A 17,463-nucleotide genomic window follows, 5' to 3' on the forward strand; every position below is an offset into this window, starting at 1 on the left:
TGCTTTTTGCTTCACCTTTCCTCCCTGTAGCCTTCTTCAGTGCGCTTTCTCTCTCTCTCTCTCTCTCTCTCTCTCTCTCACACACACACACACACACACACACACACACACACACACACAAACACACGCTCTGGAGAATTTCCAGCTCTCTACAGTACAGAAGGCTTTTAGAGTTTTAGCTGTTACCTGAGCCCAATCACAGTGTTGAATGATGGCCCTGATTAGAGATGGGCATGAATTGAAAACAAATTGCTAAATTAATCAAGAATTGCTAATTTGTCAATTTGTATTCGCATGAATCAGTGCTCTCAACGAATATGAATCAATGGATTTTTTTAGTGATTTTTAAACCTATTTTGGGCTGTTAAATGGCCACCCAGGCACCGAGAGACACCAACATTTCACAGATGATTCCCCAGACTCTCCTCTACAGTCTCTCCACGTTTGATGGTTTGGATTTCGGACGTCTGAATTATACACTCACAAAGAGCCCCTGCCTCATGGAAATCCCCCCAGGCACCTAGAGACATCAAAATTACAGAGAAGCTTCCCTTGACTTTCCTTTACAGTCCCTCCAAGTTTGGTAAAGATCACACTTCAGGCCAGCTGCTAAAGGGCACTTTCCTTGGGGGGTCCTACTTTGTGGGTGTATAACTTGGACATCTGAAACCCAAACTTTACCACATTTGCCAGACTTGTAGAGAATAGTCACGGGAAGACTCTCTATAATTGTTGTATCTCTAGGTGATTTGGGGCCATTTTATAGGGTTTTAAAAGTGAAAATGAGTTGACAAATTGATTCATCGATTTGTCAGGGGGGAAAATGGTAAATTTGTTATTCATGATTCATTGACCTTGATGAATCATGAATCAAAATGAATCACCATTTTTCTGATTCATGCCTGTTGTTATCCCTGATTTCCAGCCCTGAAGACATGCATTAAAGTTAGGGCATTTCCTGTTTTTCCCCTAAAAATCTAAGGCCATAGTTTATTTTTTCTTTTTCAGAAAGGTGCCCACCCTCAGTAAAGACAAGTAACTGTGATTGCGGGTGAGAGGAGACTGATTTCACCCTGAGTTTTAGAAAAGACTTTAAAGAAACTGTCCAAAATGCTGAAATTATCTGGGGAAGAGAGTTTGGCATGTGTAGCATTCACACTAAAAACTGGAGTGGATTCACCACCCTCTTTAAAATCGGTGTCATCAGACTCCAATGTCCCAAGCATATATTTTTTTACAGAAAAGTTGGAAAATTACTTTGGAATACAAACATAAACTGGGATTCTTAGAAGGCTTTTTGAAATACGGCTAGAATATAAATGAGTCAGTGAGTATCAAATCACATCACCATTGTTCTAAAAGACAGGAAGATTCATTTAGAAATAAATAAATGTGATAGTTAACAGCGGGACTTGAGAAAAAACATTTATTCTCTAATGAGTTAAGCTTTCTCAGCTTGTGCAACTATTTGTAATTCTGCCACTAGTTTTTCTGAACAGTCTATGATAATTAAATCTAGTTTTTCATATTAGGAGAAGTCTAAAAATACAATACAACGTACAGCAGTTGTGTTGTGGACATAAAAGCTAAGGAACATTTCTTTGTTAAATAATCCGTATAGTGCTGTAACTTCTGCACTGTATAAAAGTAACTGTATGAGAGTAGATTGAGAAAAGAATACAGGCTTTTAAACAAACAATATGGAAACTTGAAAATGGATTTTAATCACAAGTGCTGAAGGTGTTATGTCCTCAAAGGCACACTAAGTGCTAAGCTTTTTGCCTCTAAGATCTTGTTTTTTCAAAGTTCTAATCATTAACGCTGCTGTAAGAAACTGAGTTCTTTAAATATTCAACTTTACGATTTGCAAAAAGATCTTTAAAATATCTCATTAATTGCAAGTTGTTTGAAAAATATGGATTTTCTAGTTCTTGTGTCAAAGAAACAGGGAAAAAAACTATCACAGCCTTGTTGCAGCAGTCAATTCTCCTGGCTGTTGTAAAGTATCTGTTGTATCTAGCTCTTAATTAGAAAATGTTTAACTAAGGGCTAGATAGAACCCCAAGCATTTTTCTTTAGATTATGCTTCTAATGACACTCCCTGGCCTGTCTCATTTTGATTTTGTTCCACTTTTTAATGGGATGGAGCTTAAAGAACTTACTCCTCTGGGTGCCAGATTTTGAGAAATCATTTATTACTATGCTGTTAAGACAGCTGCATGCTCCCAGGACTTCCAGTTCCTGCCTGCAAGCGGCACTTCACCTACTTTCCTCCAGAGCTTGGAAGGCTGGTTTGAATGGAAAAATTGGGTGCAATGAATAGCAAAGTCAGCCGTACGTGAACAGTGGGAGAACAGTGCTATATGGGACATCCCTACCATAGGATTAGAATCATAGAATAATTGAGCCAGGAAGGGCCTATAAAGCCATTGAGTACAACCCACTGTTCAATGCAGGAATCCAAATCAAAACAGATCTGACAGATGGTTGTCCAATTTTCCATTGTTGTACTGCTCTAACAGTTAAGATGTTTTTCCTGACATTCAGCCTATACCAGCATGAGTAGCATGAGTTCATTATTATGTGTCCTGCACTCTGGAATGACTGAGAACAGATCCTGCCCCTTCTCTGAATGACAACTTTTCAAGTATTTGAAAAGTGCTATCTTATCTCCCATCAGTCATTTTTTCTCAAGGCTAAACACACTCAATCTTCAATCTTTCAATCTTCAATCTTTCCTCCTAGGGCTTGATTACCAGCCCCCAACCATCCCTGTCGCCCTCCTCTGAACTTGCTCCAGTTTGTTGGCATCCTTCTTGAAGTGTCCAGAACTTGACACAATACTCTAGATGAGGCCTAACCATTGCTGAAGAGGGGGGGGGGGACTTGTCACCTCTGGTGCAGCTGAGTCAAGAGAACTTGGTTTTTACTCCAGTTCAGCTGCAAGAAGAGAAGTTGTGTTCTGCTTACCATGTATTGTCACATTAATGGGCTAAGAATATTTTCTGTTTGGCTTAAGGATCTTCCACAAAAGCAGTTGTTGGATTCCATGGCACATGTCCACCAAGGGAAAGGAGCGGCAAGGTACCTCTCAAGGTTTACCATCATTGGGGGGGGGTAACATGGAGTCTTCCCTTGAACCCTGATGACTGGCAATGCTTATGCCAACTCAGGGTTCCATGATGCAGATAGGACCTCTTGAACATTTCTTTCTGGTCTGTGTAAAGTGAACCACAAAACCAACTTACATCACTGCCTCAGTCCTTGATTGCAGGGTTGTGTTGCAGTCCACTGGTGAGAATGGTGATTCATATCTCCCCCCTTGGTAGTCTGGATCCCCAAGTATCCGAATTACAAGTGAAATGAAGGAAGTTGAATTTCCCCACAGGACATAGTGGAAAGTTTATGGGAAGTCCCTTCCTTTTTAATTGCCTCTTAAATGGAGCACTTTGTCTCATTCCCCTGCAATTTGCCAGGGTCGAGATTCTACTAGCAAATACAAAAAACACAGGTATTTTGTATGGCTTTCTATGCAAAGGAGATGTCCATCATCACGTAGGTTAGGTCTCCTACTGAAAATAATGGTTTCAATAATTTGTAAAGCAAATGAGCTGGATTTGAATTAACTGAATAAGAATGGAAATTTTACTAGCAAGAGAGATTCAGAAAATAATTTGACACTTGAGAAACAAAGGTGGGGGAGGGAGGGAAAGAGAGAGAGGGAAATAAATCCTGGGCACACCCCAAGTAGCCGTGCGTCATTACTACTGCAAGTATAATACAGGTCTATAGATAAGGATGTGGGTGGGATGAAAAATGTGGTGCGAGGAGCTATACAAGGGAAAGGCCTGTCCTCCTCCATATTAGAAGTTTCTTTTTAAAGGCATATTTTGCTGTCCCTGTCAAAAAAATTTTTTTTTACTATGGTTATTTGTTTTGACACATATCCCTTCATTTTAAGGAGAATGACCCCTCGGAGAGGGGTCATCTTTAAAACAGGGCTTATAGCCCCAGAGCTTTGTTTGCATGCAGACAACACACCATTTTGCTGGTGGTGCTGAGGATGCTTGGAAAGGCTGCAGGAATGACGGAGGTGGAGGGAAGGAGCCCTTCCCTTGCCCTTCGGTCTGTGTGTCACCCATGCTCTCTTAGATGTATTAAAAGGTCTTCCTTTTGTAACTTGGACGGCTCACAGGCTTTTTAGCCTCCTTTCTTTCTTTACGAATGTCTGATTTGGTTGTGCCAAAGTACTTGTGTAGAATCTGGTTCTTCACTGGTTGTTGTGGGTTTTTCGGGCTCTTTGGCCGTGTTCTGAAGGTTGTTCTTCCTAAGGTTTCGCCAATCTCTGTGACTGGCATCTTCAGAGACTGGTGAAACGTCAGGAAGAACAACCTTCAGAACCTGGCCAAAGAGCCCGAAAAACCCACAACAACCATTAGATCCCGGCCATGAAATCCTTCGCGAATACATTGATTCTTCACTGTTGACGTTGTTGGAAGTAGCTTTAGAGACACCTGTATTTCTTTTGCTTTGATACTTTTCTTGATCTCAGCAGCTTTTGAAATATGGCCGAGTGTGTCTGCATTTGACTCACAAACAATTTATAGGAAAAGAACAATCACCCTTTTTGTTTTGTTCTTGGTGTAACCCCACTAATGAATTAAATTAATATGTGATCATTTCTTCAGGTGGACAACCTTCTTCTCTCTGAAATGATCCCATCATGAAGAGCTGCCCATGCCTGTTGGCAGAGAGAGCACTCTGGCTACTAACAGAGGTATGCTTCAAAACCCATGAAGGTCCAAAAGCATGCATGGACAGACAAGGAAATGAAAAAAAATTCATAGTTCCTTGAATTCGACAGAGATTTCAGATTTCTTATAACATGCAGCCATGCTTTTCCCCATTGGCATTTTTTCCCATTCCTTTGTTCATGGAAAAAGTCACACTGCTCTCAGATGGACTGATCCCCCCCCCAGTTTATCCTGTTGGCTGTGGAACATCAGCTGCTCCATGCAGGAGAGTCCAGAGAAGAAGCCAAGTAGGTAGATGAAGACAGCTGCTCTAGAACCAAGTATTCAAGAGTATTCAAAACTTAAAATACTCCGTTTCATGAACAGACTTCTTCTAAGGCAGTGAATTCCAAGCTTGAGTCCCCAGATGTCCTCGGACTGCAACTCTCAGAAACACTGGACAGCACAGCTAGTCGTGAAGGCTTCTGGGAATTATAGTCCAAGAACATCTGGAGACCCAAGGTTGGGAACCACTGTTTGAGGAGTCTGCTTGGCCCCACCCTCTGCTTTGTTGCTGTCTTCATGTGATAACAAAGGCATCTGGAGGGAAATGGTTTCTGCTTTTGTATAGACTGCACAAGAATTTGGGAAAACCTGGGTTCCTGCTGTGTTTAGAAGCTCCATTGCCAGCAAGAACCTTTCCTTTTCAGACTCTGGCATTTTGTAATAAAAACAATGGTGAGCACAGGTAGGCTCTCCCCTCTAAGTGTGTTCAGAAAACCACGTATTATAAGGCCTGACTACGAGCTTTCTCTTCTGCTTCTCTTCCTTTCCTGTTACGGGAATTCAACTAATCATTACCCAAGAGTGGAATTTTGTTGTTATTTTTGAGTTCATTGTTCTAATATCCTGTTTTTCTCCCTATTCTCTTTTCTCCTTCCTATTTGTCTATCTTAATCTAGAGCTTGGAAAGTTAGTTTGAAGCAGAATTTAGGAAAAGTTTTTTGAACTAGAAATCCCACAATCAGCCTAGAGGATTCTGATAGCTGTAGTGTTTTTTTTAAAGTAAATTTCCCAAACAGTGATTTTTAAGCTGAATCAACATAATGTGTTGAAGCCATCCATACCCATGTCTTCTCTGGAGTCCTTAATGTGTATCAGGGAGCAATGGTTTTGGAGGAAAAGATGACACAGTTTGAAGTCCAAGAGAGGTCAAAATAGCTTCTGGAACTTCAGAATTTGCCCATTCTTGGCATGTAGGATAATGTAAGGCATCTGGAGGGGGAAAATTCTGCTTTTGTATAGGCTGCACAAGAATTGGGGGAAACCTGGATCGGGGGGAACCTGGGTATGTATGTATGTATGTATGTATGTATGTATGTATGTATGTATGTATGTATGTATGTATGTATCTATCTATCTATCTATCTATCTATCTATCTATCTATCTATCTATCTATCTATCTATCTATCTATCTATCTATCTATCTATCTATCTATCTATCTATCTATCTATCTATCTATCTATCTATCTATCTACGTATGTATTACCCCATTATATATAATAGGGCAATACAGGGGTCAGGGTGGTTTGATTGGCTGTACCTGTCCATTTTTAAAAGCAAACTCTGGGCCAAAGCATGGGTTGGGTGAAATAGTCTTTAAAGCAGTGGTTCCCAACCTTGGGTCCCCAGATGTTCTTAGACTAAAAATCCCAGAAACCTTTAACATTAGCTCTGCTGGCCAGGATTTCTGGGACTTGCAGTCCAAGAATATCTAGGTACCTAAGGTTGGGAATCACTAAAGAGTCAGTGGCACGTTCTAGGGGGCTCTGGGGATGACTGGCACTTTTAAAGGCATTTTTATTGAGTCACATAGGTAGTAGCAAAGGGTTCCAGGGGACAACAATGGGGGCTCTGGTGGGCTGCATGTAGACTGACCTAGGCTACTAATAGCATCAATACAGGCCTTGCAGCTTTTATCAGCCAAGCATTTAGGGGCATTCATGTAATGAACGTATTAGTCAAAGAGATTATTGTCTTCCTTGCATAGGCTCTTTAGCTCTCTTTGGAATGAGGGCAAGGAAAATGCAAACCTTAATGATAACATAACTTATAAAATTGAGAATGGCAGAACAATTAAAGCAACCAAATTAAAGCTACAGAAAAGAGACACAACGAATGCAATACAATAAAGTGAACTCATCTATGTAACTCAGCTAAATCTGTTATTCCATGATTGGATTATCCCATATCTCCTCTCACAACAATAAATAATCCTAAATTTACTGTTGTCTATGATCCCTTTTTGAGAATTGTAGCCTACGGACAGAGACACACTGAGGTTCTTCATTATTCACAGTACTGTATCATGTCTACTGTTTAAATGCCACTACCACCATCGTTACAGTAACAGCTACTTGCCTGCCTGCCTGTCTTCCCCGACTTCTAAGACGAGCCTTGGTCAGTGTGCTATTAAAGAGGCTGGTCAGTTTATTGACAAAATAGGCACTGACATTAATGGTCAAATTATCCATATAAATGATTCCCCTCATCTCCTGGGCAGAGGGGTTGCATCAATTTGCTGCCCACTCTCTCCTTCATCACTTCCAAGATAACAAAACAGTTTTACCCTAAACTCTTATTAAGAACATTGCGAGAATCCTCTCCTGGGCAGAGGTTTTTGGGCAGGAGATGGCTCCCATTCTCCACTGAAGACAATCCCAAAGAGGTGCTGTGTTCCACTCCCAGTCTGTAAGTCAAGTCTCCATTGACCTACAGTGCATTGAAAACCGATTAATCCCGTAACAGGCCGTTTTTGTTCCATTTTGGTTTTTTTCTGGTCTGTAAGTCAAATCTCAGTCTGCAAGTCAAACCTAAATTTTGCGGCCAGAGAAGTCTGTAACTCAAAAAGTCTGTAAGTCAAGCCGTCTGTAAGTCAAGGGTCCACTGTACGAGAGAACAGCAAATGCCCCCTCCAACGGGCTATACACTAGCAGCCAAGTTATTTGTTTCTTAGAGTGGGAGAATCTCAGAAGCGCCTCTTTCACTTAACCTGGCAGTCAAGATTCATCAGTAACAAATTAAATAAGCAGCACTAAAAGCCCTTTCATTTGGCTGTAAACCAAGTTGCCATAGGCAGTCCCCTGCCTTGGCCTGAGAGCTAAAAGGCTGAAAACTAGGCGGTCAAGAGTGAGGAGAATGAGACCTACATCATTGTTGCTTGAACTTTCCTCTCACCAGTGCTCAAAACGTATGCCAGAGTAGTCAAACCTGGGGAATATTCTGCCTATCTCTAAACATGATGTCCTTCCTTAAGCCCTTCTTCTTCATTTTACCTCCTATGTATATATTCAAATGTATCTTAATGCCACACCTGTCACAATGAGAAAAGTTAACATTCCCATAATAGCCGGTAATAAAACTGTAATTCAGTAGGTAGATCCCTCTACAGCAGTTTCATGTTCGCTGGAGGCTATTTCTGACAGGTACAGGCTCATGACTTCCAGTAGCTCAGAAGTACAAGTGTCTGCCATCAGTGTTCATGGCCTATTAGGTTTTATAAAGATGATTAGTGAGTGATTTGTGAATAAGATGTACTTTATGGCTTATATCACTTACAGGGAGCCCACATTTCTCTCTCTTTCTCCTCTCTCTCTGTCTCTCACACGCACACTGCTGATCTCCTTTGCAAATTCAAATTGTAAAACAGAACTTTCTAGTGTGCTAACCACTATACCACACGGTTTTCCAAGCAAGCCACTTTGGCTCCTTTTACCATGAAGTAAAAGGCCACATATGTAGCCATGTTTCTGCGTTTCGTTACTTAAAACAGCTTGCTGACTTCTCTGGCCTAGAGAAAACACAAGAGGTAAGCAGAAGGAAGTGGCCAGAAGAGTAAATATAAGGACAAAGAGGTCTCTTATTCTGCTGTATCATGGGCTGTGGCCATGCCCTGGTGACATTAGCCTTCATAGTGACGAGCTATCTATGTATATCACATGTTATACATGGCATGTTTTTTGAAAACATACACAATGGAGATGGGCACAAACCAGCAAAATGGTGGTTCGTCTTGGTTCGTGGTTCATCAAAGTCAACAGCTGTCTAAAAAATACCTGTCTTTAAAAAAAAAGAACCCCGTCTGTCTCAGCTAAAGCACCCAGGCTTTTCTTTTTCTTTTTAGAGGCAGCCACGTGGGTGTCTGAAAAATAAAATAAAATAAAAAGCTGAGGACGGCATATGAGCGGAGGCAGTTGACCTGCAGGAACCAGCTGAGCTGCTTTTCAAGATGGCAGCAGCGGTGGTGGTGGAGGCAGCAGAAGCAAAAAGGTAGGCAGTGGTAAGGGGGTGCCTTTAAAAAAAACTAGATCAAAATATTTTTGTGATGAATCGACAACTTGAAAATTGCTAAAAATTCATCCATTCGCATTTGTCAGGGTCTTGATGAACACAAATCAATTAATCAGCAATTTTTGCTGAATTTTCTTGTTTGCTTTTTGCTTCATGCTCATTTCTAATACACAACAAATACATTATTAGAGCTGCTACTTCAGCTACTTTATTTATCTCATAAACCAACTTTCCTCCCAGGAGAAAATCCAAAATGACACACCCCTTCCCATTTTATCTTCACAACCACCCTCTGAGGTAGTTCAGGCTAAGAAGGAATGACTGGTAAAGGTTGCCCAGTTTTCATGAGTTCTCTCTAAGTTTGGAAATCTATATGTGGCACCACATGCAGTCCACTTTCAAAAGTAAAGAAAGTATAGCCCAGACTGATAAGGGGAGCATAAGAAAATACTGTGGAGGCATTGTGTTTCTTAGAGACTTGCCAACCTTGTAAAATAAAAAGGTAGATAAATAAACTGCGACTTCATCTTGAACTGTGGATTGAATCAGTATCTTCCAGCTTGAAAGGTTTTATAGCACAAATGGTTAGGATTCCTGCCCCTCCTTTATGTTTTGAAACAAACAGCAACATCAAAACGCAATGGTTGGATTAGCCTAACAAGAGTTTTCTAATCAGTTAGTTCCTTCCAGAAGGGAGATGTTTGTTATTTCAGAGGCAGATTTATTTTTGTTCTGTCTTGTTTTGCTTCTAATGTTCAAAATCCTATGTCCCTTGTATTTGGGGTAGCTTTCTTGAGTGCAGTACAGGAAAGATGCCAGGGCCAAAATCAAAGCAAATATTGATTTATTGTTGGTACATGTTTTATGTTGATGTTTTTACAACTCTGCCAGTATAGATGCAGAAAAATAGGGCATATGAGAGACAGATATAGAATGGGTTGCTCCATTCTTTCTGCTGCAACATGTGGAAAGGGATCACACCATTAAATACAATCTTTCTCTGGTTCCACATCACTTAACTTGTTGGTCATTGTGAGTGGAACTGAAAAAACAAAAAGGCCAAAACAAAACAAAAGTGAAAATAAAACAAAACCAAACGAAACCTAGCCAGCATCAAACAGAGCATGGTTTATGATGGTCACAGGATTTAAGCTGGTTTGGGCAAGAAATCTTTGGTGGGCTTATTTAGCCTTGAAGAGGCTAAGGGACTTCTAAACTCTGTGAAGCTGCCCTCTGTTTACAGACTCTATAAGAAGAAAAAAATAATTTGTAAGTCTATGTCTTTGTCATAATCCAAATTTTGTGATCTTAATCAACTGAAATGACTTGCAGCCTACAATACCACTTCAGCCACTTGGTGGCAGACTTCCTCAACCATGACATAACTTTTTTTTTCAGGACAGAAACCTCCAGTTGAAAACAGGATTCTGTAAAAAGTCAGCCTGGAAGAAAGGAACTAGTAAAAAGCTGCTGGTGTAGGAGAGCCAAAGCCAGAATGTGAAATGCAGCATCCAATACATTTGGTACTCCAGAGAAGGAAAACACTCAACAGGAGGCAAAGAAAGCAGCAATGTAGGAGAGAAAACATACTTCTGATGGGGGAAAGAAAACTGTATATTTTCCTATGATCTAAATTTAGACTGTAATTCTGACCAATTAATTGTAACTGGCTCAGTGCCACATGCTTCTGCTTGTGGCCATGCAATAAAATAATGCAAAAATCCTTCCACAGCAATGCTGCTATGGTCACAAGGTCCAGCTGCTCCTGAGCAATGGCTTCATATCCTGGGAAGGCAGTCGGTACAACTGCAGGTTTCATAATTCACAACTTCAATCACAAGAGGTGTCCTTCTTTGACAGTCCCATGACATTGCTTGACGTCTTTTATAAAGCTGACTGAATGGGCTGCTCTGACCCATGCAAAGCTGGGTACTTTTGTCAGTCCTTCACATTTTCAATAAAAAAAATTTCTGTCTCATCTCTATAGTTTTCTGGAGTGCTATGGCAAATATATAGTCTGTAACAAATGTGTCATCCCTATTACCGTGTCATCGCAAGTGCCTTTGATGTGAATGTTCCTGTTAGCAGCACAGTTAACATTCAGCATGATAGGACTAAACAATTAGGATAAATGAAGGACTGCTCCGCTTGGATCATTTCCACCTTAACATGCCATACTCGTCCGGCTTCATTACTTGGTAAATTAAAACACAGAGAAGACAAGTGTTCAAAACAGTTATTGCTGTTATAGAAGCTCTGGAACTAAGTAGGTGCAATTGAGACAAAGTGATTTTCTACGTAAAGGACACAGTTGTGTTTTATCAGCATTGGAACTGCTGTGGGCAATAGACACCTGCCCTATTAAGAATCACCAACTATAAAGAGATAAGCATCATTATGTTCCACCTGTTAATCAACAGAATAATTTTTAAGGGCTGTGTATAGCAAGCAATACTTGGAGAACAGCAAGTTTATGCTGGACATCAGAAAGCACTCCCCCATCAGTAAGAACACTTGAGCCGCGGAACAAAGTTCTTATCAAAGTTGATGATGCACAACATTATTCTGAGCTCACTCAGGTTAATTTATTGACCATGTCAAAAGAAAACTGATGACTCTAGGTGGAAGTGTGGCTTCCATGTTTGCAGGAATGTGTGCCACATCAAACCATCAAAAAGGGGTCTATTTTATGCATCAATGTATTTTTCTAAATATACAGTATATCTTCCCACACAATGAAAAACAGTAAAGTACAAAAATGCTGGCAAGAAATAGAAGTGATATGTACACAGTCATAAGATAAACATAAAACCACATCAATTACAGTTGAAAAGACAACCATCAAAGCACATTTGATCGTGTATTTAATTGAGGGGAGAGCAACATCACCAGGCTTGAAGGAAAAAATATCTGCTGAAAAACCTAACGCTAGTGTGAATCAACAAGACCAACTTAGTCTTTCTTGATGAGGAATTCTTGAACCTGGAAACAGCCATCAAGAATGTTGGAGGCATTCAAGAGAAGACTGGACAAATATCTCTCAGATCTGTTTTGATTTTGATTGCTGCATTGAAAGGAGCTGGACTTAATGACCTTATAGGCTCCTTCCAACTTAACTGGTCTATGATCCTGTGATTCTAAGAAAGTTCCCTGTTTAATTTCTGCAAAGCACACCTCTGATGATAGCAAGATAGAGAGAAAGACGTCTCCCAAAGCCTCATACAAGGAAATGCAGCCATCTGAAAGTCTAGCATAAATTTTGGTTAGTAAGTCCTCTTGCTAGATAGGTTTATAAAATCGAAAGAACTGCTGTCATCCTCAGACATGATGGAGATTATAATATAAAGTTTGACATAGCTTAACATATTTCAGGATCTCTATTTATGATAAACACTGAGTCATAGAAGCTATATTGTTCAAGATGCTACACTATTCAGCTCTGGTTCTGAATGATGTATCCCAATGTCCGTATTTATATGGATAAAAACCTGTGCAGGCACTACTACCATCAATACTTCAAGAACCTCCATGAATGTGGGATATTGTGTTTTTGACCATTCAAAGTGCCAGGAAATGCCCCAATATTGCTACACAATATCATGCCCATTTTACTAGCAGGAAAAAAAGAATGCCAAGCTTTACCTAGTCAAGGGCAGCCCAAATGTAAATAACACCCACGACAGCAGTCAAGATGATACAGGATACCCTTTTGTGTCACTACCACTGATAAAGTGACATCAAGCAAGGAAAAATCCCGGAAGTTAACTCCTTTTTTCATCAGCTAACCACTTCTCACCCAAACATGAATCAATTGTCAGGGTGGTGTTTCAATAAGTGTGAATTGCAATGAGCAGAAGAGTTTATCCTGTAGACCCCATGAAAAAACAGCCATGACAATTTCCTTGTGCTTGGATGAGACATGGTTATTAATGATAAAAGGAGGCAGCTTCTGTTATGCTTAGCCATTTTATTTTAGTTTTAAACATTTATTTCATTTTAATATATATTAAAACATTTATAATTAACATGTGAATTGAGACCCTAAATGAAAAAAAGAGAGAAACTGCCTTGGGCTTGTAGTTATGAAGGATGCATGTTACTTCCAATATAAGAGACAGAAAATCTCTCAATTCCAGTTGCTGGAGAACCGATGGCCTGTTCTTAAAATCTCTGGCTTATGATATAACCTCCATGCTGTACTGTGGCCACATGGATGTTATGTATATCCATGTCCTAAATGGATTCTGGAGAGATGTTGATCAGTTTTCAGGCTAGCATATTGCCTGACATCCAGACATTATGTTCCTTCCTGGCATTCAGAAGCAAAAGTGTTTATATCTGTAGTTGTCAATGTAATACCCGAGTTGACCTTGAATCACCTAGCAGATGTGGGAATTGAAGTTGATTCACCACTTCCAGAGACAGGCTGATTGAATGTATCCAGATACCTCTCTGAAGCTGTCAGAACCAGACACAATGAAGTGTGAAGACCAATAAAAGAATCAGCATGAATGTACGGAAAGCTTCATGTAAGTGTTCCAGAGCCTTTTCTGAAGAATTTCCACAGAGTATTGCTTAGTAGTTATTTTTTACTGTTGAAAACTAGGGCTAAGGAAAAATGTCCTTCCACATATTATCCAGTTCTACTTTTTAGGCAGTGATGTACAAGAGCACTCAACATGGTTACACAGAGAGAATTCTACAACATTTTGAGAAAGAAGCAGCAGAATATCCTAAGAACACTCTCATATATATATATGTAAAATTCAGCTCAATTAACATTAAATGAAACTATATTATTTGTTCATATCTGGCGAAGATCGGCCATAGGAAAGCCGCTTTGCGAACCACCGATCAGCTGTTTAAATCGCTGGCTTGTGAAGCTTAGGTCCCGAAAACACCCGTTTTGCGAGCACGGAGGGAGCTGTCAAAATTGTCGTCTAGCGAAAATTGGTTTGCGAAGCAGGGACCAAACATTGTCCAGCGAAATTCCCCCATACCAATCACTGTTTTGCGAATCGCTATAGCGATCGCAAAAAGCTAGCAAAAAAACTGTCATGTGGGCTGTCTAGTGAGGCACCACTGTATACCAAAGTGTGCTGCACCAACTATTCATCAGGTGGCGTTCCTGTACTGTTGTATTAAGCAATGACGTTTGTCCTTTTAAACATTACATTTATGTGAATATTCTTACATAAGTCATCCCTAATACGTTTGGTCATTTCCCAACATTTTTATTTATTTCATATTACCACTTTTAATGTTTATAATAAAATTAACATCTCTCAACTAGATCTAATGTTAATGGGTAATTTGTGTAAATACATTTTCTTTTGCTTCTGGGCAGGTGTGTGACATCAGATTGTTTATGCTTTTGCTTATTGACAGGCCCATTGCCATTGAATGCCTAACATAAAAAAGCTGCTGCTAAACGGGGACGTGGTGGCGCTGTGGGCTAAACCACAGAAGCCTGTGCTGCAGGGTCAGAAGACCAAGCAGTCGTAAGATCGAATCCACGCGACGGAGTGAGCGCCCATTGCTTGTCCCAGCTCCCGCCAACCTAGCGGTTCGAAAGCATGCAAATGCGAGTAGATAAATAGGTACCATCTCGGTGGGAAGGTAAACAGCGTTCCGTGTCTAAATCACACTGGCCATGTGACCACGGAAAGATTGTCTTCAGACAAACGCTGGCTCTATGGCTTGAAGAGCGGGATGAGCGCCGCCCCCTAGAGTCGGACACGACTGGACAAAAATTGTCAAGGGGAACCTTTACCTTTACTAAATAGCAACAAAGCCTGCTTGAAAGTGATAACCATTGCTTCCTGGAAGAATTAAGTAAACAACGATTAGAATACATAAATAAACAATGTTTTCTTACACTGGGCATCAAAGAGAGGAATCAGAGTGAGTGATGGTTGAAAGGGCATCTTATCCAAGGCAACTCATAAGAAAGCAGCTCCAGAGAGTAAACAAATGGATATTACTTAGACTGAAAAAAATGAGCATGAGTGAGATCTATTTAGAAATATTTTTCTCTGTGTCTCTGTATGCTTGGAGCTAAACAATGCTTTTTTATGAGAGCACAGAGTGCTGTCCTCTGAAGATGCTGGCCACAGAGACTGGTGAAACGTTAGGAAGAACAACCTTCAGAACATGGCCAAAGAGCCCGAAAAACCCACAACAACCAATGCTTTTTTACTTTATGTATTTTTATTCTTGATGACTTTAATATTTTAAGAAATGTAGTACTTGTCCTAGATTACATTTAAATGTTCTTTTTTCTTTTAAGAGTCTCTGCTCTTAATAGAGATGCTTCTGTAATTTTGAAGTATTTGCTTAAGTTTTAACATCTGCATCTTTTTATAAGTTGCAAAAATAATTTTTAAGTTTTGCTTGTGACTCCTCAAAAGTTACATTTAAAAATACTATTGGATTTCATGTTGTACTTATGGAACCTAGAAGCTATTAAGATATATAACACTTGGAAAATTACAAGCTTTGGGAGTGACCTGGTGTTATTGCAACAAATACTCATGTTCAGATACCCAGATGAATCTTGGAAATGCTTGTCAATGATTATCCAATTTCATTCTGGTATTCACCCTTTACTGTGTTATTGTCAGCTCTGACAAATCTAGGAAACGTTTGTAAGCTGTAGTCAAAAAAACCAGCTTCTATGACTTGTGCTGTAAGTTTGCCTTTAGGTTGGCTTGCAAGGGAGATCATATAGAGTGCCTCCAAGTGAAGTCTGACACATATTTTGTCAGTCTATTTGTAGGTAAAGTCTGGAGGCATTTTTCTGAATATCCTCAACGTAGTGACAGTGGCGGTGGCTGTGGGAGAGCCCAAAAAAAGCTTCTCTCTCTCTCTCTCTCTCTCTCTCTAAAAAACCCTGTTCTGGGAAGTTTCAGTCCAATTGTATTTTTAAAATCAAAAGCCATGTTGTACACATGAAATATATCATCTTCTGCCATGCCTAATGTGAGCACCAAGTACAGCAAGGATTCTTCTGTTGCCTTCCTTCCTTCCTTCCACTGTAGTCTCTTTAAATCTTCTGAAAAGCCACATTGGAAGATCAGGGGGCACTTCCTGAACAGCACTGAGAGGATGAAGGTGGAAGGAAAAGTTGCCCAAGTTTCCAGGCTCACGTATAAGAAGTTACTTCAGCTCAATACAGGGTTGTCTGGATGACCTTTATTACTATGATTTACACCCCTTCTTTGTCCATATAGTAGCCATAGCAGATAACAGCAGCACAGTATTTTAAAATCAGTTACAAAATGGAGCAGAAACCCTCCAGCATAAAGCCTTGATGGAAAAAGCTTCACCGACATCTTTCTCTTTGTCTGTTAAAACCAATACAAAAGGTGATATGTCTATGAGGAAAGTCATCCTTCGCTTGGACTTCTGCAGTTTGGGGACTTACACCCAGCCCCTCACCCAGCCTTTCCCAAACTGGTTCCCTTCAGAACTGTTAAACTATAGCCACCATGCCGGCCATGAGATTCTGGGAAATGTAGTCCAATGTATCTGGAAGGTACCAAATTGGGGTGGATTTGCTTGACCCAAGATAACAACAAGCATTTCTAATCTTTGTCCATTTAGTTTCTTCTGCAACTAACAGAAGAAAACAAAGGCATATTGTGGCGATCCCCTCTGAAGCCCCTATCCCCTCAGGCCTCCACGAGTTCTCGCCCTTCTTCTTCTTTCGCTGCCACCAGGTATTGCTGTCTCAATACCATTCTATCAAAGAGACATGTGTGCTTTTAAAACTTAAATGATTTATTATATCAGGGAAGTTTAACATATGATTAATATTCAATAGGCAAATCACAGGTTGCTGATCACTTGTATCTGAATCAATTCTACTTTAACTTTAAAGCTCTATCAATTCTCTGTTCCATTCAGCATCCTTACAGATCTCTAACTCACTCTTAGTTCACTTTTAAGTTTCACACTGTCTCTCAGTACCAGAATCTCTCTCATCATACTCCATACACCAGCCTTTATATCCAGCCCCCTCCCCTCTTAGCTCCACCTTCCATCCACTCATTGGCTCCTTCTTCACTGTTCCACTGTGACGGACAGGTGAGGGCAGGGCTGTTCACTACACATATGATCCTTACAGTAATTATTGTGTTGTGGAGTTAAATTCTTTTACAATTTCCCTCATAAAAGTTGTTTTTTCAAGTCTCATTTTCAGAATCCCAGCCCTCAAAATCCCAGTCACATTAAGAAAAAGAAGAGAGCAACTGGTGCTTAATGCCTGGATTATTCACTGGTACATAATTATTGAAAAAGTAGGGAAAACTCACATAAGAAACCAATCAACCCCTCACATCCTGATGTTCATAAAAATGTCATTCTGCCACTTTCCT

At 40.1% G+C, this 17,463-nt stretch overlaps 1 long non-coding RNA gene across 1 annotated transcript; it reads left to right on the plus strand.

Moving 5' to 3' along the window:
- Nucleotides 1–348: 348 nt before the first annotated feature.
- LOC144584307 (uncharacterized) lies at nucleotides 349–12,119 on the plus strand. The gene is made up of 2 exons (XR_013538471.1): nucleotides 349–4,777; nucleotides 8,919–12,119. It is a non-coding gene; the product is annotated as an uncharacterized LOC144584307 (long non-coding RNA).
- The last annotated feature ends 5,344 nt before the right edge of the window (nucleotides 12,120–17,463 follow it).

The sequence above is a fragment of the Pogona vitticeps genome, chromosome 1 (assembly GCF_051106095.1).
Source record: "Pogona vitticeps strain Pit_001003342236 chromosome 1, PviZW2.1, whole genome shotgun sequence".
In the NCBI taxonomy this organism is placed as follows: Eukaryota; Metazoa; Chordata; class Lepidosauria; order Squamata; family Agamidae; genus Pogona; species Pogona vitticeps.